This window comes from Callithrix jacchus, chromosome 13, assembly GCF_049354715.1.
Source record: "Callithrix jacchus isolate 240 chromosome 13, calJac240_pri, whole genome shotgun sequence".
In the NCBI taxonomy this organism is placed as follows: domain Eukaryota; kingdom Metazoa; phylum Chordata; class Mammalia; order Primates; family Cebidae; genus Callithrix; species Callithrix jacchus.
The window spans coordinates 52453352-52477377 of record NC_133514.1 but is presented as its reverse complement, the minus strand read 5'-3'; the positions used below and the strand labels follow the sequence as shown (position 1 = coordinate 52477377).

Sequence of the window (24026 nt, the reverse complement as noted above, 5' to 3'; positions counted from 1 at the left end):
GTGACCTCACAGATCACCACATCCAGCTTGAGTCCACCAGACAACAATTTTGCTCCTCAGTAAGGTCTTCTGGAAAGCAGAGCCAGAGGCAGGGATTAAAGCACTAACCCTTAACTTGGGAGGTAAAAATCCAGAGGTGGGTACAAGGAAACAAGACAAGGGAATGAGAGGAGCCACGTTATTGGGTGTGCTGGCTGCTGCTTCACCACAGCCACAAAGAAACTTAGCAGTAGCTTGGCAGGTGTGTCCATGGGGCACAGAGTATTTCTCTGAGAGGCTGTTGAAATTAACCACTTCTTTGGGGGTATTTCACAAATGAAAGAAAGAAAGCAAGTTTGTCTCCCAAACTGTCTTCCTTTTCCCAGTTTTAACTAGTTAAGATTCACCACGAGGCAAGATATTTCCCTCACACTTCCCAGTAGTAACACTGGCTCTTCAGTGAAAGTCCAAGGGACATGAGATTACATTGATTTGGATCTAAAAGAGGAGTGGTGGTTTGACACACATGGGCTTAGCCTTTGGGTACATGAGCCTTGGAGCCCAGGGTGCAACTCAGGCACCAATCTGCTCAGGGATCATGGCAGAAATGACTACAGGAAGTGAGAAGTGTTTTGGGACAGAAGGAAGCAGTTAAGGGACTTTGAGAAAGTGCACAAGATTTAGGTCCAAAACATCTACCAAGTGATCATTCAGCAACTAATGTGCATCTCCAATATAGAGGAACTCATTGCTTCATTAAGAAACTTCTTTTCTTCTTATCAAGTGAAAATCTATTATCCCTTAGATATTTAGCTTCTTACTCTAGTTATGTCCTCCAGGAACCATGTAGAACAATTTTAATCCATCATCCTCATGATAGTTCTTTTGTCTGTTTGGGACTTCAGGTGTAGAGTTTTGAGTTCTCATGGTATCGCTGGCCTTCACAGGATCCCATTCCATGCTTCCATTCCTCCCTCCTCCATATGCCACAATTATAAGGTGCTTTATATGTATGTGATTACTTGTATATCTTCTCATAAAAAACTATGTTGTTTTGTGTGCATACACTTTTAATTTACATGAAGGAATTGTGCTCATGGTATTTTTTTACTTTTTCACTCTGTTATGTTTTGAATATTTGGCCATGTTACTATACTATTCATCCAGGAATGAACACTTACTTTGCCTCTTACGCATATGCAAATAACAGGTTGTAATGCATGTTATTTTACTGCGTTAGAATTTTTCTAGAATAAATACCCAGAAGTGGCATATATTCTAAAAATATATTTCTAGTGGAGTTGCTGGGTCATTGGTTATAAATATACTTAGATTGACTAAGTACTTCCAGATTAATCTTCAAAGTGGCTGCCCTGTTCATATTTCCACCAATAACACATGAGATTCCTATAGTCCTGCATCTTCAGCAATTTTCTCACTTTTTCAATTGATATTTCTCATTTAAGTGCAAAGTAACGTCTTGTTATCATTTTTGTGTATGGTTTTCTAATCACTAATAATTTTGAATATCTTTTTGTATGTTTGTCAGCCCTTTGGACCTTTCTTCCATGAATTACTTCTTATGTATTTTTCGGTTGGGTCATCTTTTATTTATTCTTGATAGATTCCTAGTTCCCAGAGATATTAGCCTCTTCTTTTAGTGTATTCATTGCAAATATCCTCTCTTATGTTTTTATACCTGCTTGTCTTGTCCATGGTGTCCTTTAATGGACAAAATTTTTAATTTTAATGTGGTCCTTGTGCCTTATGGTTTTCTGCTTTTAAGGTTATGTTATGTTTTGCTTTTTTTCACATTCAGTGGGTAATGTGCCAATGCTATAATAAGGCTTGAAGGAGGCACATCTCACACATTAGTGTGAAAAACCAATATGCCTATGAGCCACAAAAGAATCTAAGGTTACGTTTAAGAATCCCTTCCCCCTCTGAAAGTCAGTACTACATTCTTCCACATTATTTGATTATTTTACAGTTAATATCTCCATTTCTTGGGTCTTTTGCCCATCTACAATACCTCTTTCCAAACGATATTGGGTAAGAATCTGGTTGTATTTTCCTCCACAAAGAAAGCCACTTAGGGATGTGTTAGAGCAGCTTGTTCCTGGTGGCAAGAGCCAACTGTTAAATATTGAGGAATTTTGCAAGCTGTTTGCTAAATTGTTGGCAGTTTGTAATAGGCTGTGTTAGGAGTTTTTATACCATAGGAATTAGCAAATGCTATAAATCAAGTATTTTTTCCTTTGGGGAACTGGTTTACCAGTACACTACTGAAATGTCTATTGAATCATCTTTGTCTTCATTGATCTATACTGCTACTTTTATCATATATTAAGTTCCCATATACAAGGGATCTTGTCTGAGACCTTTTATGCCACTTCATTGGCCTGTTTGTTTTTTCTTGTCTGGTGCCGTACTGCTTTTATTACTGTGTGTCTTTGAAGCTCATTTTAATGGCTCATAGAGCAAGATCCTACTCTGTGCTCCTCTTTTTTAAAGTTGACTTAACCCTTCTTAGACTATTACATAGTAGAATAGTATATCCTAAACTGTTTTAGAATAAGTTTAACAAGTGCCTTAAAAATATATCTGGCATTTGATTGATGTTTTGAAGTTATGGAACAATGTTGGGAGAATTGATGTTTCTTTTTTTTTTTGAGACGGAGTTTCGCTCTTGTTACCCAGGCTGGAGTGCAATGGCGCGATCTCGGCTCACCACAACCTCCACCTCCTGGGTTCAAGCAATTCTCCTGCCTCAGCCTCCCGAGTAGCTGGGATTACAGGCACGTGCCATCATGCCCAGCTAATTTTTTGTATTTTTAGTAGAGATGGGGTTTCACCATGTTGACCAGGATGGTCTCGATCTGTTGACCTTGTGATCCACCCGCCTCGGCCTCCCAAAGTTCTGGGATTACAGGCATGAGCCACTGCACCCAGTCTGGCATTTTATTTTTTAAAAATATTTTTCAGTTGATTGTTGTTCAGCTTGAAACATGCTATTAATTTTTCAAAATTTGATCTTACCACACTCTTATTATTTCTGTTGAGTTTTGTTGAATTTTCTGTGATCAAAGTGTTTTAAAATACGATAGGTTTATCTCTTCCTTTTCTATCTTCACACTGCATTTTTCTTTCTGGATAATGATGGACAGCATTTACACCATCACGTTATGAGCTGTAGCAGCGCTCATAAGCATTCAACAGAGCTTGGCCCAGAAGTGACCTGATATTAGAACTATTGTAACAATGTTAAACATACTAATAAGTAAATATTTAAGTACATATATTAAATATTCTAAAGACTATAGTACAACAAGTAGACAATAATGCATGAACAGATGGTGGATGTTAGCAGAGAGATGTAAACTATAACAAAAGTCAAATGAAAATGTTAGAAATAAAAAACATAGTATCAGAGATGAACAACTCTTTCAATGGGTTTATCAGCAAACTGGGCATATCAAAACAAAACATCAATGAACCTAAAAATAGGTAAATACAAATTAAACAAAGTGAAACACAAAGAGGAAAAAATACAGCAAAAGATATAAGGCTATGGGACAACATAAAATACATACCATTAGAGAAGGTGAAGAGGAAGATGGGCAGAAGAAATACTTAAAGAGACTGGCTGAGAATGATTTTTTAATTAATGACAGTCAACTAATTACAGACTGAAGAAGCTCAGGAAACCTGAAGCAACATTATATGTATATCTGTTTACATGATAACCAAACATCAGGAAGCCAAAAATGAAAGAGAAAATCTTGAAAATAGCCAGAAAATTAAGAAATGAACAACTTACACACAGAGAAAATATATATAAGAATTATAGACAACTTCTTATCAGAAGTTACCTAAGCCTAAAGAAAATGGAGAGACATCTTCAAAGTACTGAAATAAACATCAGTCAACCAAGAATTCTTTATCCAATGCAAATGTCTTACAAGAATGCAGGCAGAATGAAGAGTTTTAGACAAACAAAACCTGAGAGAATTTACTGCCAAAAATTTGAGGAAAGTTTTTTTTAGAAAGAAAGAATAAGATAGCAGATGGAGGCTGGGTACAGTGGCTCATGCCTGTAATCCCAGCACTTTCTGAGGCTGAGGTGGGTGAATCATTTGAGGTCAGGAGTTCAAGACCAGCCTGGCCAACATGGGGAAATTATGTCTCTACTAAATATATAAAAATTAGCCAGGAGTGCTGGGGCACACCTATAGTCCCAGATACTGGGGAGGATGAGGCAGGGGAATAACTTGAACCCAGGAGGCAGAGGTTTCAGTGAACTGAGATTATGATGGTGCACCCCAGCCTGAGTGAAAGAGGAAGGCTTTGTTTATATATATATATGATGGAAATTTAGACGTATACAAAGAAAAAGTTGTGATAGAAAAAATAAATACAGTTAAATAAAGTAGACACTTTTCATCTTAAAAAGAGAGCAGAATATCAAAGCAAACACACTAGCAGTGTGGTGTGGCACTTACACATGGAAAGAATAGAAATGACAGTATTAGCATGAAGTAATACAATATTATTTGCATGTATATGTGTGTGTGTCACATACATATACATCACACACACACACACTTGCTGTAACAGACAATTTAAATAAGATTGAGAATTTTATAACAGAATATCCAAAATGTCCAGGATACAAATGAAAATCACTCATCATATAATGAACCAGGAAAATATCAACTTGAATGAAAAAAAAACAACTAAAATATACCAATATAGTTATTCAAATAAGTAATGACTAAAAATTTTCCAAATACAGCAAAAGACATAAACCTAAGGATTCAAGAAGCTGAGTGAATCACAAACAATAAAAACCCAAAGCCATAGTTGCCAAGACACAATATAATAAAATTTCTAAAAACCAAATTCAAACAAGAAATCTTTAAAGCAGCAAGAGAGAAAAAAAAACCCATAATTTAAATGACATAGATTTCTCATCAGGAATAATGGAAGCCAGAAGGATGTGGCACAAACTTTTCCAGTGATAAAAGAAAAGGACATAAAGTCCTACATTCAGCCAAAATAGGCTTTAGAAATGGACTCGCTAAAAAAAATTAACTCACTCTCTGCTGGCGCTGTGGCTCATGCCTGTAATCCTAGAACTTTGGGAGGCTGAGACAGGTGAGTCACCTGAGGTCTGAAGTTTGAGACCAGCCTGGCCAAACTGATAAAACCCTGTCTCTACTGAAAATACAAAAATTAGTGGGGCAGGTGGTGGGCACCTGTAATCCGTAATCCCAGTTACCCAGGAGACTGAGGCAGAAAAATCACGTAAACTTGGGAGGTGGAGTTTGCAGTGAGCCAAGATCCCACCATTGGGCAACAAGAGTGAAATTCCGTCTCAAAAAAAAAAAAAAAACCTCACTCTCAGATATAGAAAAACAAAGAGAATTTGTCACCAGCAGACCTATACTAAAAGAATGGCTAATGGAAGTTCTTGAAACTGAAAAGGAAATCAAAAGCAGAATCTTGGTAACAATAGGAAGCATAAAAAAACATGGAAAAAGGCAAAAAAATACTTGTGAATGAATTTTTTCTTTTTTAAGTTTTCTAAATTATGCTTGACTTTGAAGCTGAAATTACAACACAAATTTCTGGTATGGTTCTGAATTATGTAAAGAAAATATTTAAGTCAATTATACTATTAATGGGGGAGGGCAAAGGGACTTAAAAGGAAGTAAGGTTTTACAGTTCACTCAAACTGGTAAAATAGCACCAATGGTCTTTGATGAGTTATATACAAGCATCTTTAATGAGTTATATATCATACTTTGAGGAATTATTAAAAATCTATACACATAGATATAGTCAAAAATACTATACATACATAAAAATGGAATTCTAAAAAAATTAAGTAGCCTGTAGGTGGGCAAGAAAAAGAAAAGAAATTAAAAAACAGAAAACACAAAGAAAGTTAAAAATTAGACTTTTAGTTTAACATATCAGTAGTCACAACAAATGTAAATGATGTAAATTTACCAATTATATGACAGAGATTGCCAACGTGGATTTAAAATATGTCCTAACTATCTATTGTCTAAAAATAACTCTCTTCTATTATAGCAATGTAAGTAGGTTAAAAATGAAAGTTTGAAAAAGATATACCATGAAAACACTAATTGAAAGAAAACAGCAATTCTTTTTATAAATCAGAAAAATTATGCTTCAGAGTATAGATAATCACTAGGTATAGAGAAGGACATTATATAATGACAAAAGGTCAATCCACAAAGAGGACATAGCAAACCTAAACAATTATGCATCAAGCAACAGAGCTACAACATACTGAAATGAAAAAAGTTCCCTTGTCCCACTCACAGAGCCTATAATGGGGTTGTGGCTCACATCTTTCACTTCTTCGGAGCCTTGCTGCTCAAACCCCTAAGGGGAACATGCAGATTGGCACTTTGTGGAGCTCTGTTCCCACCGCAGTGCCTGGGGGTGAAAGTTTACAGCTCCTGAAGCCCCAGTGGGTGTGTGCTACAGAGTGCTCTTTTAGTTTAGCCATCTGTAGGCAGCTTGTGTCAGTCAGCTTAATTAGACACCCTGCCTTATCACAATGACAGATGGCTTTCTGTATCCTGGGGTTTCTTGCCTTGGTGTACCAAAAGAATCAGAGGACACATGAGCTTGGAGAATGAATGCATCATTTCATTGAATTGAAGTAGCTTTCAGCAGATGGGGTACCCAGAAGGGAGATGGAGTGGGAAGGTGGTTTTCTCCTGGAGTCGGATCAGCTCCCTCTAATCACTCCAACCAAACTCCACATCACTCTGTCAGTTGATGGCCTGCCGGTGTCTGTCTGTGAGCTCTTCTTCCATTGTGCTCCTTTGGATGTCCTCTTCACGTCCAGCCACTTGTGTGTTCTTCCACTGATGAACAATGTCCAGCTGCTTGTGTTCCTGCCTGCTAGGGTCTCCGGGTCTTTATAGGCACAGGATGAGGGTGTGGCTGGCCAGGGTGGTCTTTGGAAAGGCAACATTTAAGCAGGAAAACAGAAATGCCTGTCCTCACTTAGGTCCATGGTCACAGGCCCAGGGGTGAAGCCCTCACCAGGGAGCATAGCCTTCCCTTCCCAGCACTTCTCTGCCCACTTCTGTATCAATATGTGAGGCAAAAACTGATAGAAACACTATCTAGACAGAAAATCAGAAAATATGTAGAACAACTCAGTAGTTTATAGAACACTTCACTCAATCACAATAGAATATACATTCTTTTCAAATGCTCACCAAGCATTTACCGTATGCTGTGGTTGAAATGTGTTCCCCAAAGTCCATGCCTGATAAACTTAATCTCCAATGCAGTAGTGTTAGGGGGTGGGGCCTAATGGGAGGTACTTGGGCTATGAGGGCCCCATTGTCATGATTGGATTAATGCTATTATCATGGGAGTGGGTTTCTTATGGAAGGATTAGTTTGGCCTCTTTTTGTCTCTCTCTCTCACCGTTTCTTTGCCCTTCTGCTGTGTGATGATTTCTGCCGTGTTAAGATGCAGCGAGAATGCTCTTACCATATGCCAGCCCCTCAGTCTTGAACTTTCCAGCCTCCAGAACTGTGAGCCAACACATTTCTATTTGTTACATATCACTCAGTCTGCCATGTGTTGTTATAGCAACACAGAATGAACCAAGACAGCAAGATAGATATCCTGGGCCATAAAATAAAGCTTAACAAATACAATAGAACTGAAGTAATATAGGCTGTGTTTTCTGACCACAATGGAATCGAAGTAGAAATCAATAACAGAAAAATAGCAGACATATCTTCAAGCACTTAGACACTAAATAACACATTTCTAAATAATCTATGGGTTAAAGAGGAAGTATCAGGGAAAAAAATTCAAATAATATGTTGAGCTGAATGAAAATGAAAATACAACATAAGAAAATTTGTGGGACACAGCTGGAGCAATGCTGAGCAGGAAACTTATAGCACTAAATGTTTATGTTAGAAGAGAACAATTCACCAGTAGTTCTGGGAAAATCTCCCAAAAATGGGAACTAGTTACTATTTCAAGCTTGTGCATTTCTAATTCTTTCAAGTCCCACACATTCAAGAGATATTATTATATCAAATGAACCTGCTCAAACATTTCTTCGCTTGAAGTTAGAAAATTTTTGTTTTTATCAAAGCTGAACAAACAATAGGTTGGTTTTCCAGGATCTTCTGGATCCAAAGCAAACACAGATGGAAAGAATGACTATGATTTGGTGGTTTGCTTGGAGATTTAATGAGTTATCAGCTCAGAGTATCATATCCACTGCTGAACCTTGCCAATGATAAGAATCTGAAAGTGATTAATTCAAGAACTCATCACAGTAACAGAATGAGCATGAATCAAGAGCAAGACATCTTTATTCTAACATCTCTATCCTGTTTGAGGGATGACAGTTTCAAGTGTATTCCCAAGCTCATAGACCAGAGATTATCAGTATGTTTGGATACATATTTTTTTTCCCATCGAAACACAGTATTAGTCCAGCTAACAGGGCAAGAAAAAATATCTGACTTTTGGGTATATTTTGCAATTGGTTTAGAGCTTAGTGTTTATCCACAGCCTATTATTATCCAGGAATGCTGCCTAAACTATAGCAGTCTTTCAATAAATGGCATGTGTCATTACTGCTGTGGTTAGCATCATTATTAAAGATGATTGGCATGTGGAATAAACCCCTGGCCACAGAGCAAGGCCAACTGGATGAGGAAAGAGAAGAGGGTAAGGAGAAGCTTGCCCAGGATCACACACAAGTTAGGGTCTCAGGATGATGACAAAAATAGGACTAGAATGGTTGCTTCGAGGTTGAAATGAAAACAAGCTCAGGAATACACCTTTCATGATCTTTTAGCTTCATGCAAATGTAATAAATAAAAGTAAGAAGTTGTCTCAAAGAAAAGCCTGATAAATGGAAAACAGATATACAATTGCAGAAATAAATATAAATATATCTAGTAGTTAAATTAACTATAAAATAATTCAGCTCATATTAAAAAATAAAGGTTAAAATTTAAATAAAATTCAGCTACATGCTGATCATATGAATGAAAATAAATCAATTTTGAAAATATAATATTGAGTTTTAAGAAATGAAGTGGTTTTTCCAGGATGACACCATTTCTATATAATCTAAAAACACAGAAAGCAGTCCTATATATTATTTATGAATACATATGCAATTACAACATAAAAAAATAAATTAGAGGAACACTCACCAAATTCATGACACTGGTCCTCTGGGGAGGTGAGCAAGTTTACACTTGGGTGTCAAAGATGGATGCAGCTTTACCATCTACATATTTCATTTTAATTAAACCCAGAACAAAAAAATGACTACATGTTAACTTTTTCTGTATTTTGTTGTAAGTATTTGAGTGTTTGGATTTTTTGCTTAAAAAAATAAAAGAAAGGAGAAAGATCTTTGGAATGAAAGCAGACAGCACTGATGCACTCACTGGCAGGGGAAAGCAGGTGCAAGGCTCCATGGGAACAGTGATCCTGGTAGATTCTCATCTAAAAATGGGCATAACTTTTCACTTCTATTGCTCTGGACGTTCGTCAAAGAGCATATTGTGTATAAAAGTGTACTGTGCTTGAATGGGAATTGGACATATGCAAGAAAAATGTTGGCTCAATGTTCCTGTCTGGCTTAAACTTTAAGGGTGGTGTGATTCCTACAACAGGCACTAGTGGCTGCTATAGAATCCTGGGAAACTCAATTAGATTGTTTCGGCATCTGAAAAAAAAAGCATTATCGATAATTTTGGGGTTACGTGAGGATGGAGTGACATGTTTGCAGTCTGCATTCTATAAGCTAACACATGTGTAGATTACCATGATTGCTAAACATTAAGGAATATGCTGCAATGGCACAGCCCAGTCCTTGGTTTCATTAATTTCCTTTTCATCTGATAACTAGAGGTTACAACAGCCTTGACGAAAATTATAAGGCAGAGGAAGAGTGATAATTGTTTGGCTGGTACAGAGTACCTAAAATTAACAAGGGGAAAAAGTTTTTCATTCAATTGTTTAAATTCAATAATTGGGCAAGCCACTAGATTTCCGTGTTCCTAAAAGAATGCAGTTGGAAAGTCATATGTAAATGAGAACTCACTGAAAACTGCTTCTTCCATCTAAGCCAAAATTTCCTGGTTGAATGGCTTTTAAGAATCACATTAAAGCCTATTCATTATTTTAATATTGAAGGCCAACTTCTCACAGACTCATCCACCCAGGGAGTCCTCACCATCAGCTGTGAAAGGCAGGAGGACTTGGAGCCCTGAGAATTGCTGAGAATCGATGTAATGACTTCTGGCAAAGCACAAGTGTGGAGCCCATCTGTCTCCTTAGGGCGAGAGAGGGTAATAAAGAATGCTAAGTGAAGGGGAAACCCTGGGACAGAGAACCACTGAGCAACAGCTCTCTGCTCTGTGCTTATTGAGAGACACACACACACACACACACACACAAACACACACCTGTTCATACACATTGGGATGTTCAAATGTGAATCAGAATTATCTAAATGGTCTTGTGTGTCTGTGCTGGAACATTTCTTCTTATGATTTCTTTTTGTAATCTTTGACAATAAAATCAACATCTATGATCTTAGTAGACCCTTAGTAGATCTTAGTAGACTTAGTAAATGAAACCTGTTCATTTTCACTGGTAGATTTATATTTCTACATGAAATCCCCTGAAGTAGAGACCATAGGATTCCCCAACTTCTGTCACTGGCACAACAGACGAATATGTGGGTTCAGAAATATTAAAGAACCTCCTGCCCTCCCCCACTTCCTGTTCATAGTATGAAATCAGAATACATTTATCAACTTGGACTATTCACACTTATAAGAAGCATGTAACATAGAAATAATTTTAAAATGATTTAATTCAAAAGCAGGTTATATGTAAGTTTGAAATACAATTATACTCTGTATAATGACATTTTTGGTCAGTAACTGATCACATATATGACAGTGGTCCCACAAGGTTATAATGCCGTATTTTTACTGCACCTGTTCTACATTTAGATACACGGATACTTACCATTGTGCTAGAATTGCTTGTAGCATTCAGTACAGTCACACGCTGCACAGGTTTGTAGCCTAGGAACAATAATAATAGGCCATATGATATAGCCTGGGTGTGCCAGCTCTACTTTCTAGGTTTGGATAAGTACACTCTGTGATGTTTGCACAATGACAAAAATCACCTAACAATGCATTCCTCAAAAGGTATCCCCATTGTTAAGTGAGGCATGGCTGTGTATTAAAAGACACCCATTTCTTTTCTTGGCAAATATTGATGAATTTTGGACCTTACTGTCTCAAGGAAGAATGACTAGAAAATGAAAATCTTGAGATTTGAAAGCCTCGAATTTTTCTAGACTTCAGGTTGCCTAATTTCTCTCTTGTTTTCTTCTCTTTCCTTTCTCTACTAACCTATAGAATCCGTTTTGAGAAGAAGTGGGCCCTAGAGCCAACCCCACTGCCCTCTAACCAGACCCAGGTTGGGATGACGGCAGATCCTACCTCTCTTCTCTCCAATCTCAATTCTAGAAAGCGGCATCTTTCAGCTTATGTTGAGAGTGAAGTAGGATCTGTGACACAGGACCGAGGCTGGCTCCTGGCGGGACAACTCAACACCAGACTTTGGACCACAATACTATCAACTGTTAGAGTCTCTCTCTCCAGAATCCCCAGCAACTAATGGTTTTTAGTGACTGACTCTTTAATATGTGCTGCTTACGAATATAAATTTAAATGTAGGTCCAGGGCACACAGCAGTGCACAGCATTAGTAGTTAGGGGCAATTAAGGTATTGATTTTCTATCCAGTACCTGGCGCTGTCATCCACAACCTGCAGAGCAAAGCCCAATTCTATAGCACAGAACTTAAGACCCTCTATTATCTGACTCCATCCTAACTGTCTAGGCCCATGTTCCAGTCATGGGACCTGGGGTCCCGTCATGCAGACATGTTCCATTTCCAGACAAGCCATGGACCAGCAGAGCGCTGCGTCTGTGCTGAGCTGTTCCTTGGGCCAAGAAGGTCGTTCCTCTCCTCTGTGGCTGAAGCTCATGCTCCCTCAAGGTCCACAGGTGTGTACTACATGCTGGTGCTGGCATGGTGATGCACATCCTTCTAACATCAAGCTCGGACAGGGCTGGGTATGACCTCAGAACAGTCCACTTCTCCTTAGCAGCACAGCATCTGTCATCTATTAATGAGTTCAAAACTGAAGATGACAGAAACAAGGGAATAAAAATGCATCTTAAACGTAATAGAAACTGTGCAGTCTCACTCACAGTAAGATAAATACTCAGTAAAAATTCCACTAAGATACAAATTCTAATTCAGCAGTTTGGCAGAAAGAAAAGAAGTTAGATGAAATAGCTATGGTCAGGCTGCCAGGAAAGGGACATTTTCATATAGAACTAGAAGGCTTGTAAACATGTACAACCACTGAGGATGACTATCTGGAGATACCTAGTAAATTATAAATACACCTATCCTTTGACCCAGAAATTCCACTTGTAAGAATATATCCTACATAGCTGTATACATGAGAAATAATATACATTCAAAATAATCTAATACCTCTAATACCAAATTATCTACTACCTCATTTGACCTTCTCCGCCAAAGGGGCAGCTCAGCACAGAGGCAGCCATGTGCCCTGTTCAATAAAGGGCAAACACATTAATGCAAATGTGTCTCATTGTGACTGCAAAGGAATATAAACAACCCATATCCATTTGTAGGGACTGATTGAATATATCATAATGCAGTCACACAATGCAACTACAAAAAGAACAAGGCTTCTATGTGTACCGATGGGGAAATCTCTAAGATTTATTGTTAGGCTAGCTATAGACAGACGGATAGGCAATATTCAGGTGGGGGAAATAGATATCTGTATTTGCTTGTACAAGCACAAAGGAAATCATCTCTGAGAGAATATATAAGAAACCAACAATTATGGTGACTTGTTAATTGTGTCTGAACTTGGAGCTGGAGGAAACAGAGTAGATGGAGAATGTGATAGGAGGAAGATTTTGATCATAATTTTTTACATTTTCTGATTGAACTTTGTTAATGTGTCACCTGGTCGAAATGTTGAGAATATTAAAGTGGATTTGTCATTTCCTGGGCAAACTCCAAGCACTGGGACTAGCTGCTTAAGGTGCTGCCCTGAGAATTCTGAGCCTTCCTCTGGGCTCATTGCAAAGTTGTCATGGTAAATCATCTGCACATGGGTGAGCCAGAGGAGGGGAGTAGAGATGAGAAGGAGATGGGGAGGGGAAGGAAGATCTCAGCTTTGCCTTTGTAGCATGGGCTGCTTTTAGGGTGAAACAGCTCTTGGAATAAGTGAGATAAGTTTGTTACCATCTGTTTTTCCTTTTATTTGAACAAAAATTACTTATTTATTGGGACACAACAGTATTACTTAATTGTAGCATTCTGTGATTTGAGAAACAAGTACACCTCAATCCATTCCATTCTAAATGTAATGAAAACACTCACAGAACTGAAGGAGGAAGGTTGGAATAATTCTACCACCATTGTGGGGAGCTTCTGTCATGTTGGAACTTACTTAAACCATTTTTATATGCTTTTATGAAAAATGGAATCAGTTGTATCTGTCTTGATCTTTCTCCCAGGATGTTATCAGATTCAATGAAGACGATGCATGAGCTTTGCTCTTGTGGAACAGGACACCACAGTTGGCTGGACTAATGCTTCTGTCCTGCCATCCCCGACCAGGCAGCAGCAGCCTATGTGTTCTCTGCAGGTTCTGCTAAGGGTGGCAGTCAGAGCCACGTGAGGTGCCAGAGGCGGACACTGTTCAAACGGAGGGAGATAGCCCTAGCTTAGCACTCTTCCTGGTAATGATCAGCTTCAGTGGGTCTGCCAGGTGACAGCAGAAGCATAGGCTGATGACTTTAGGGCACAAGACAGCCTTGATCTTTTCAGCAGACACCTAACCTATTCTTTCCCTTTTCTTTTAAGTTCAGAGGTACATGTGCAGGTTTGTTATATAGATAAACTTGTGTTTAAAAAATTATTATCTTTTTTTGGCAAACATTTATTCTTAAAGCCATGCAAGTTTCTAATAAGGCTTTTAAGAATATCCTCTTATTCTAATATTCAGAGCAGCTTTGATGCTGAGGCTCTAAACTCACCAGCCCCAGGGCCAGCCTGATACATGGCGAACAGGATAGGAGCATATGTTCCCGTAGGGACAGGGAGGGCCTAGCCCACATCTCTCTCCTACCAGCTTGGTGCCTACGAGCCCACCATTCTCTCTCTATGCCATTGTGCTGAGCACTGTGAGTCTGTGGCTTATTTAGTTCCTGGGGTAGTTCTTGCAGTGAAACAGGGGCTAGGGGGCTCAGAACCCACCCATCATTACCTAGGAAGAATCTCTTCCCCCAAGGATGTTGCAGCTGAGTTTGCACATAAAGACTCATCTGCCATGTTGCTCTGGGTCCTCCATGGTGGCCCTTAGATGACAGCCTTGGTGGTCTTTTCAGCAGACACTTAACCTATTCTTTTACTTTTCCTTTAAGTTCCTGTGTTTTAAAAATAGTTATTTTTTTTAGCAGACATTTATTCTTAAGGCAGGGAGCAGACACTTTATATCCTGTAAAAACAAACTTCTGAGCACCTATGATCAGGCCCAGAAGTTTCTTTCCACTTTGTTGGTGGAAATAATTTCAAGACTTTCTGAATGTCTGTCTGATGCAAGTGCCATTGGTAAGATTTAATGCCACCCTGACATAGGAAAGTCTTGAAATTATTTAGAGACACATTTGCTTTAATATGTATGTCCTTTAGTGAGCAGGACACATGGATGCCCCCTCTACAAGCTTTGCTAAATGTGCTTTGCTAACCTAGGAGTCTCCAAAGCTATCTCCCTGGGATTGGAGATCTAGCACCAACAAAGTGGAAAGAAACTTCTGGGCCTGATCATAGGTGTTCTTGCCCTCCGCAGGGTGTTCTTCCTGCCTCCAAGCCCACCTCACCCCTCTGTCACCTCTGCACCATGGGCCTGGGTCATCACTGAGGGCAGCCCTCACCATTCCTTGGTGGATCCCGAGGGAAGGTGATTCTGCAGCCTGGATTCTGAAAAGGCTCTGGCTGAGGCTTAGTAGTGATATTTACATCTTCAGAAAGTTTTGCCATCATGAGAGTAGAAAAAAAAATTCCTTCCCTATGGCGTTCTGTCTTCCTCTGAGGTGGGGTCACTAGATGCACAATTTTGATTTTCAGCTTAAAAGGTCCTGTTGCTTTGTGGCTGGCTGAGTAATCCTCAGTCACACAGACCTATTGTCCCACTTGAACTCACTATAAATGGAGAGTAAGCTCCTTCCATGAGCTCCTTAATTTCCACGGAGGCTGAAACAACTCCCTGGCAACTGTGGTCCAGCTTTGCATCCATGCAGGGGAATTTGCAAGGCCGGTCCCCACCCCCACCCCAGGCACACAAAAAAGCTTCTATTTTTTTTCAGAGATTACATGGTGGGCAGAGAAAGAGCAGCTGAAACACGTGACGGGTGACACGGTGTGAATAGCTGTGCTGCGCCGGCACTGTGAGTCTGTGGCTAATTTACCACGGGGGTTTCCTTCACTGAGGCTCTGAAGGCGGGAGCTGCCATTCACTGTGGTAATAAGGATGCATGTCCTGGAAATGCTCTAACTGCCTACCTTTCGAAAACTGGAGGGACTCAAGAGCCCTTTGGCTTAGCAGAAGTAAAGTAAATAAAAGGAATACATAGACAGATCCTTATTGCCTAAAACCCATCGCCTCCCATGAAAGTTTCTAATAAGACTTTTAAGAATATTATCTTATTCTAACGTTTAGAGCAGCTTTCATGCTGAGGCTCTGAGCTCACCAGCCCCAGGGCCAGTCTGGCACATTGGGAACAGAAGCGGAGCACGTGTCCCTGCAGGGACAGGGAGGGCCCTGCCCACATCTCTCTCCCACCAGCTTGGTGCCTACAAGCCCACCATTCTCTCTCCATGCCATTGTGCTGAGCACAGGAGTCCTAAGCGGATCACAAACCCAGTCTGCTCTTCCTGCCAAATGGTTCAATCGGAGCCAATTCCTTCCTCTATTCTCAGAGATTCAGGGCAACCAGACAGAATGGGACCCTAAGAGGATTAAACACTCAGGGCGGAGAGATGCTGATGCCAAAAGCAGGTGGAAGCAGAGGAGAGGAAAATCGTTCAGGGGATTCACCTATTGTGAAGGCTGCAGGCTTTTGTTACTTTATTTCACCTCCAACTCTAGTGGCAAACTGGGAAAATTGAAGGTGCCGAGTTTTAGCTCTAGTTGTTAAATTGTACACGGTTCCCAGAGTCTCCTAACTTCTCCTGTTGCTCACAAATGTGGTAACTAGAAAAAACAGTTCAAAAACTTGTCATCCTTCAAAAGTATCTTAAAATAGATTTATATTTGTAGGTATGATCAATTTTCAAATGGCCCTTTTTAAGCCTGGAAAGAAAGTTAAACTCCACAATAATGCAGAATTAGAAGCAGTGGAACTAAAATTTCAGAGATGGGATGTGCGGTCTTCCTACATCTCTGATTCAGAAACAAATTTGGAATTCAAGACAAGTTATCATCTCTCAAGGAAAAATTAATTGGGAAACTAAAACTGACCGAATCTGTATTGTGACATTAACCCAGTCTTGCAGGTGTCGTCCCTGCGTTATTTCACCTTAGTCTTCACATCTGCAAGCACTCACTCTCATCTGTCAGTTCTGCAACTGCAATTTTGATCAAAATGAAACACTGGAACTGAGATAGAAACAGGACATGGTATTCTTTTCTTTTTTGGACTAGGAGATTTGAATAAAACGTGGTAACACCGTGGCTGAACTCTGCAAACACTCCTGATCATTCACTCAGTTTCGGCTTCACTCTGTAGTTCGGATGTGGATTCTGGAAATCAGAGCCTGCACCCCGAGCACCTGTCGCAGGAGCAGCAGGGTTTCCAGACCCAGCATGCCCTTTCCCTTTGCTCTCCTGACAGCCGCCTGCATCTGGAAAACATTAAATAACCTCATCCTTTATGTGGACTCATTATGCTCTTCAAATTCATTATCAATTATCAACTGACGGTGAAGAATGTTTGAAATCAAAATGAAGAGGAACGAATTAATGATGAAGAGCAAGAGCGGGATCTAAAAGGAAAGACGAGCCCTCCTGGGGGGACGACATGAAGCTGAATGCTGCATCCACTGTATGTTTTCTTAAATTTAATGGCATTTGCAATATTTTTTAAATCAGTGAAAGGTAAGAAATTTGGCTCCATTGTACGTAAGAAGTAAGGCCAAGTCAGTTGTGTCTCTTCAATGGCACTGGAAGGTTTACCAGGAAAAGCCAGACTTTTGGAGTATTGCTATCTGCGAAGGGACAATGGAAACAACCAGAGCAACCTATCTGAGAATGGAACTCCCAATGCAGCATGACGTAGATCAAATGATTTCCACAGGAGAGGGGGTTTCATCATTCAGGGGGCTTCCTCCTCCCTTATCAATCATTTGATCTAAGGGCTGAGACCTCACTGTGGACAGAGAAGACCTGCCCTTGAATGTACTACCAACTGGGGATGGGTAGCAACCTTTGACAAGGTAGTTATTCTCTTTGTGAATCCAATACTGGTTTTTGGAAACCTGAGCCTCAGAAATTGGCACTTAGAATCTGTAGTCCTACTTTGGGTAATGAGACTATTTCTGTACTGGGAGGACAGCCCCCCTTCCCATATCACCCCTTTACCTGCCCCCATCACATCAGCTGGGCAGGAGGGCAAGGCCAAAGGGCTTCCATCCTTCACTGTGAGGAATGCAAGTTCCCTACATGAGAAGACGAGAGAGCTCATTATCAAGAGGTCTTTCCTCCCCAGCCAGCTTCAGAGAACCATCTGTTGACGTGGCCAGGAAATGCTGGCTGAGATCTCAACAAAGGAGCTGAGAAGTCCTGGCCAACATCTGGCACCTGTGTAAATGTCTGTCGCAGCAAGAGTGACCCTCATAATTAACTCGACCTTATTCAAGCTAGAAGTGCCCTCAGCCTCAGCCCGGTTTGCAAGGCATGCTTGCTGCTTCCTCCCTCTCCCGGGGAGCAGATCAGCGCAGCCCAAAGCCCCCATCATCAGAATTTCACCTCCTCCAGCAGCAGGAAATCTCCTCCATGCTTGGGGGAGGTGCCCCACACAGTCCTTACATCAAGGGTTTTCCTTGGAAACACCCTGGCTGGGGGCTTTCTTTTGACTCACAGCACTTTCAGCCAGGATGTTCGTGAGCCTGGGGTCCATTGTTTGTGAAGTCAACTGGAATCCAAGTTTAAACATGCGGAGGAAAAGAGCAGCTCCCAAGCACTTCTGGACTCCAGCAGCTCTGGAATATTCATTCCCCTTTCAACATCCCCACCTATGCTCTGTCCTCCCTCCTGCGTCCTCCATCATAAGGGATGAGATGTGTCCTTTTCAACGTGTGTGAGGAACAATTATTATGCACAGAACTAAGGTTGGAAAAGACTTTGTAAGTCGATTGATTATCAAGCACATATTGAGTGCTCAGAAAATACACATAAAACCAATATTATCTCGTATATTTCAGCTTTCTTGTAGCCTAAAGTCCAAAGCTCTGTTTTGTGAAACAGAATAGCATGACCTATTTAAAGATAAAGTGCATTGTACCCTTCAGATTAATATGTGTATTTAAAAGTTCTGTCATACTATTTAAATATGCATGAAATACATGAATTCAAATAGTAAAATTCTCACCTAGAAGTGCATACTAACAATTGTACTGACAATAAAGGAAATGTGAATTAAGCATCTCTAAGATATCATTCCAAACCTAATTAAAAATATGTAGACATTATAAGAGCCAGTTTCCCTGGGATTATGAGTGAGCCATTTAATATCATGTGGCAATATGAATTGATTCAATATTTCTGGTGCCATCAGCTCACTGTTCAGACTTAGAGCTCGTCATTCTGAATACCTCCCACAAAAAGCTAACCTACGAAAAAATTAAATGCCTTGTGCAAAGATAGAGGAAAACTGAAATCAACTTAAATTCCCCCAGATGATTTGCCTGAAGGTAATGTTTTAGAGTTAGTGAGAGAGCAAAAGTTTAAGCAGCAGGACATGGTTAGATGATGGCGTGTTTGAGTGAAATAATGAACTGAATCAGGGAAGGTGCCTGCTTGTGAAGGAAGCTGTGCCTACCGGCACCAGACTCCTCGGATAATGTCTCCAATGCCCACAGCAGGAAGGACTCACCCACCCAGAAGGAGAATCCAGGCAGAATCCGGCACCAGACTCCTCAGATAATGTCTCCAATGCCCACAGTAGGAAGGACTCACCCACCCAGAAGGAGAATCCAGGCAGAATCCGGCACCAGAGTCCTCAGATAATGTCTCCAATGCCCACAGTAGGAAGGACTCACCCACCCAGAAGGAGAATCCAGGCAGAATCCGGCACCAGACTCCTCAGATAATGTCTCCAATGCCCACAGTAGGAAGGACTCACCCACCCAGAAGGAGAATCCAGGCAGAATCCGGCACCAGACTCCTCAGATAATGTCTCCAATGCCCACAGTAGGAAGGACTCACCCACCCAGAAGGAGAATCCAGGTAGTGTGGTGTGGCAGTTAAGGGCATGGATGTGGGAGCCAGGATCCCTGCCTTTCCATGTGGCCTTCACTTCTTTGCTGTGTGACCTGGGAAGGGACTCAACTTTTTTGTGCCTAGGTTTTTCTCATCTGAGAAAGAGGAATAAAAATAGTCCCCATTATTATTATTCTAATGTCTTGTGAGGATTAAATGAATTAACCTTGGTGAAGCTCCTAAAAACTTTCCAAGCTTATACAGTGTGTTGGTTAGAAATGTTTATTTAATAAATTAGCAATATGAAGATGCTCAAACTGTACCTTTTCTAATTCTCCCCTAGCTGGAGTGGGAGGAGAAAGGCATAGCCTAGGAGTCAGCGGTGGAAGAGAAAGCTTATTGGCTCAGATTGAGGAAGACATCTAAGTCAATGGAGAAAACACCACTAACGGCTGAGGTGATGGCTGATGAGCGGATGGATTTTGAGTGGAGGGAAGGAGTGTGGAATGTCAGGGTCAGGAGCAGTGGGGGATCATCAGGGCAGTGCTGCCCCAGATTCTGAGGTCTGTTCATTGTCTTATGTCAGCTCCTTGGGATGAGTGGCTAAGCTGTGCCCAAGGCTGGGCGGACAGGTCCAGGGATAAAGAAGGGTTCAAATCTGATGAAGATAGGCAGTGGTGAGTGCCAGGCCATAAAGAGACTTGTCATCTCAGCCACCTCCCCAGAGGGCATGCACCCCTGTTTGAGGATCTGGAGAGGCTGGCTGAATTTATCCAACATGCTGGATGCAAGAGGCTGTTCACCAGCGAGCAGGAGGCTAAGACTGTCCCTGAATGGAAGTGCGCATGCTTCCGCCCTGCAAGAGGACTCTCTGAAGGGCTAGGAGCGTCTTCATTTTAAGGCAAGGCCCGGAAGCTCTCCGCAGTAGTGGCAGCTATGGGAAACACATGCAACGCTGCCCTGGTGCAGCCTCGCTGCAGTTGTTGGGCTAAAATTATTCTGGGTCTATTTTATGTATTTGCGAGTTTCTGAGAGAAAGGAGTTCACAGACCTCTGACCACTTCACAAGGCTTGAGATACATTACATCCACATTGGATTTGACATTCACAACTCTAAATTGGGTATTTACCGCTCAGGAAAAGGGAGCTCAGCGCTGTTAAGCCACCAGCTTAAAAAGATCTCAACTGTTAAGAAGCAGATCCTATACTTGACTCCAAGTTTTATGATGCGGAATCTGTGTTTTTTAGTCACACCTTAGTGGATTGCAATGAGATATGGAATGACTTATGAACGTAAAATAGCATTAATTAAAGAAGCACAATTAAAATATAAGATGTAGCATGGAAAAATACATGGCTGGGCATTGACAAAAGTAAGAAGTAAAATGGAACTGAGGAAAACATAGTTCAATGATTATTTGCCCTTAGTTCCTATTAAAATGTCTATACGTTCATCTTAAGTAAATGTTTGCATGGAAACTTTGACCTTAAGGACGTGAGTTTAAAAATGGTTCTGTTATTACTGATTAGTTTTACTGGTTTTTCTTGGTTTTCTATTTTTCATTTTTCATATTCCATGGGGATATTAAGTTGGAATTGATGTGTCATTTGAAAAATTTCTTCTCTATTGTTGGAGAACTCAAATCATCCAAGGTATACCTTTATATAGGTACATTTTTATCCAAGAAAGAAAGTAATTAAATTGCTGAGCCTGTTGACTCTTGCATATATTCCCAATGCTTTAGAAGGCTGAGGCAAGAAGATCACTTGAGGTCAGGAGTTTGAGACCAGCCTGGGCCACAAAGTGAGAGCCCTCATCTCTACAAAAGAATTTAAAAATTAAAAAACGGAAATAGTTAAACGTGTATCTTGTCAAGGAGCATCTTTACTCACTGGAACTGTCTACTTTCACCCCCCAAAAAATACCCCTTTAGGGAACTCAATGTAGTTATCTGTTTATGAGGCTGAGATTTTTTTCCCCTTTGTATAGTTACTTATCACCGAGTATCAAAGGTCCCTGACATTAGTGGCATAAAACAAAACCCACGTATGAGCTCACATTTCTGCCGACCAGCAGTCTGGATGGCTTAGCTGGATCTTCTGCTCAGGGTCTCCCAAAGGTGCAGTCAGCCATTAGTCATGCCACGGTTCTCATTTGTAGCTTACGGTAATCTCCCAAGCTCAATAAGTTGATGACAGAATTCAGCTCTTTGTGGTTATAAAGGGAACAGGGTCTCTGCTTTGTTGCTAACTGTCGACCAGACACCATTGACAGCTCCTAACCACATGGCCTATAAGTCGTCTCAATGAAAGAGGCACCATTTTCTTTTCTCCAGAAATAACTGTCCCAGGGAATGAAGAGTATGTGGGGAGGACTTGGGTATTACAGGACCTTACATTTCTGCTTGCTCTCCACTGAAGTCAGAGGTATACAGTGGAGCTCAGACAGAAAGCAAGACATCTTTTACACCCCTCTGACCTCCTGGGGGCTAAGAGACTAGAGGGGTTTCAGAAGAGCTGAAGGAATTCAACTGTGGGTAGGAAGTTGCCTTTATGGGAGGACAGCAGAAGAAATAGATAAATGTGTTTTCCAGAAACTCATACTCAAACGATGTTCTCAGATGTTGAGGAGAATCCCTGGCCAGCCTCACTAAGAGCTGTGCTGTAGTTCCTGGGCTGGTGTCAAAGGTTGCAGAAGACATCCCAGTGGTGAAAGCCGAGTCCAGCTGGTCTGATGTCCCTGGAAACATGTGGGGAGGCCATTCTCCTCGGCCATATAGGAATTGCCTTTTGTTTGGAGGGCCAACTCAAATCTACTATCCTGGCCCACATAAAATTTCCCAGCCTTTGAGGAATTCTCCCTCCTATCTCTGTAGGATCTATAAGGTAAACAGGACAATACTTATGATTCTGGGTAATGAAAGCAGCCAGGGCTGTAAGTCCCAATTTTTTCCCCTCCATGACCATGCTCTGCCCTGGTCCATGAGACCCACAATGACTTTCATGTATGGAACACACTCATCATGAGCAGGAGTATGCAGAGTCCCAGCCTAACTATGCCAACTCCCGCCCTTTCCCTCTCCCCCAACCATGTGAGTGAGAATGCAGCACCCACGGGATAGCCATTACACCACTTGACAATTGAATTTATTTTTTTTCATGCAAACAATACTTTTTTGATTATTATACTTTAAGTTCTGGGGTACATGTGCAGAACTTGCAGGTTTGTTACATAGGTATACATGGGCCATGGTGGTTGGCTGCACCGATCAACCTGTCATCTACATTAGGTATGTCTCCTAATGCTATCCCTCCCCTAGCCCCTAACACCCTGACAGGCCCCAGTGTGTGATGTTCCCCTCCCTGTGTCCATGTATTCTCATTGTTCAACTCTCACCTATGAGTGAGAACATGCATACGCCACTTGAACTTATTTAAAAACACAAATGACTTACAAAGGTTGATGAAATCAAGCTTTGGAATGAGATGGGTCTAGGTTTAAGTCCCAGCGTACCATTTTCTAGCTACTTGCATTGGGCAAATGCTTATCCTCTTCCCATCTCAATTTTCTCCACAGTAAATGGGGAAATGCCTGTACTAACCCTATAGGATCATTGTGAATGTTAAAAAAGTTCTGTGATGGCTAATTTCATGTGTCAGCTGGACAGAGTTAAAAGATGCCAAGAGAGCTGGTGAAACATTTCTGGATATGTCTCTCTGAAGGTGTGTCTGGAAGAGGGTGGCACCTGAATCAGTGGACCCTGTGAAGCAAATGGCCCTCTAGAGTGTCAATGGGCATCATCTAATGCATCGAGGTTCTAAATAGAACAAAACAACCAACGAAGATGAAATTTGCTCTCTGCCTAACTACTTGTGCTGAGATATTGATCTTTTCCTGACTCTACTACTTCTGGTTCTCAGGCCTTCATCCTTGCACTAGAAGCTACATTATCTCCAGCTTTCAGCCCTTTGAACTACATCACCAGCTTTCCTGAATTTTACAGAGGGCAGATCATGGGACTTCTCAGCCTCTAAACTCATGTAAGCCAATAGCTTACAATAAATCTCTTTCAACGTGTGTACTATTGCTTCCGTTTCTCTGGGGAACTCTGGTTAACATAAGGACATATATGAAGAGTGCTTGCAGGGCCTGGAGCACTGTGAGTGCTTAATAAATATGACCAAGCAGTAGCAGCAGGAGCTGTAGCCGAGCATGGCAGTTTTGACCCAGCAGCCTGGTGACGTGTCCCTGTGCTGATGCTGAGACTGCTGCTGTAAGGAGCATCTGCAGAGTGGAAGGCACCTCTCCTCTCATGGATCATTTCAGTCTACTCTCATCCTAGAGCCACTCACCTTGCTCAGATCCCATGTACGTTCAAGAACTG

General features: G+C 40.9%; 1 long non-coding RNA gene and 1 other non-coding gene across 3 annotated transcripts; one reads left to right on the top strand and one right to left on the bottom strand.

Annotated features, from left to right (window-relative positions):
• The first annotated feature begins 8 nt into the window (after positions 1–8).
• On the top strand, positions 9–23796 carry LOC118146835 (uncharacterized). 2 transcript variants are annotated; one of them, XR_013525307.1, is made up of 4 exons: positions 9–136; positions 15530–15610; positions 19985–20098; positions 23219–23796. It is a non-coding gene; the product is annotated as an uncharacterized LOC118146835 (long non-coding RNA). The 2 variants fall into 2 exon arrangements; XR_013525308.1 differs by lacking the exon at positions 15530–15610 and having other exon boundaries at positions 23219–23791.
• Positions 1793–1891, bottom strand: LOC118147086 (small nucleolar RNA U13). The gene has a single exon (XR_004733252.1). It is a non-coding gene; the product is annotated as a small nucleolar RNA U13 (small nucleolar RNA).
• Positions 23797–24026: the final 230 nt, after the last annotated feature.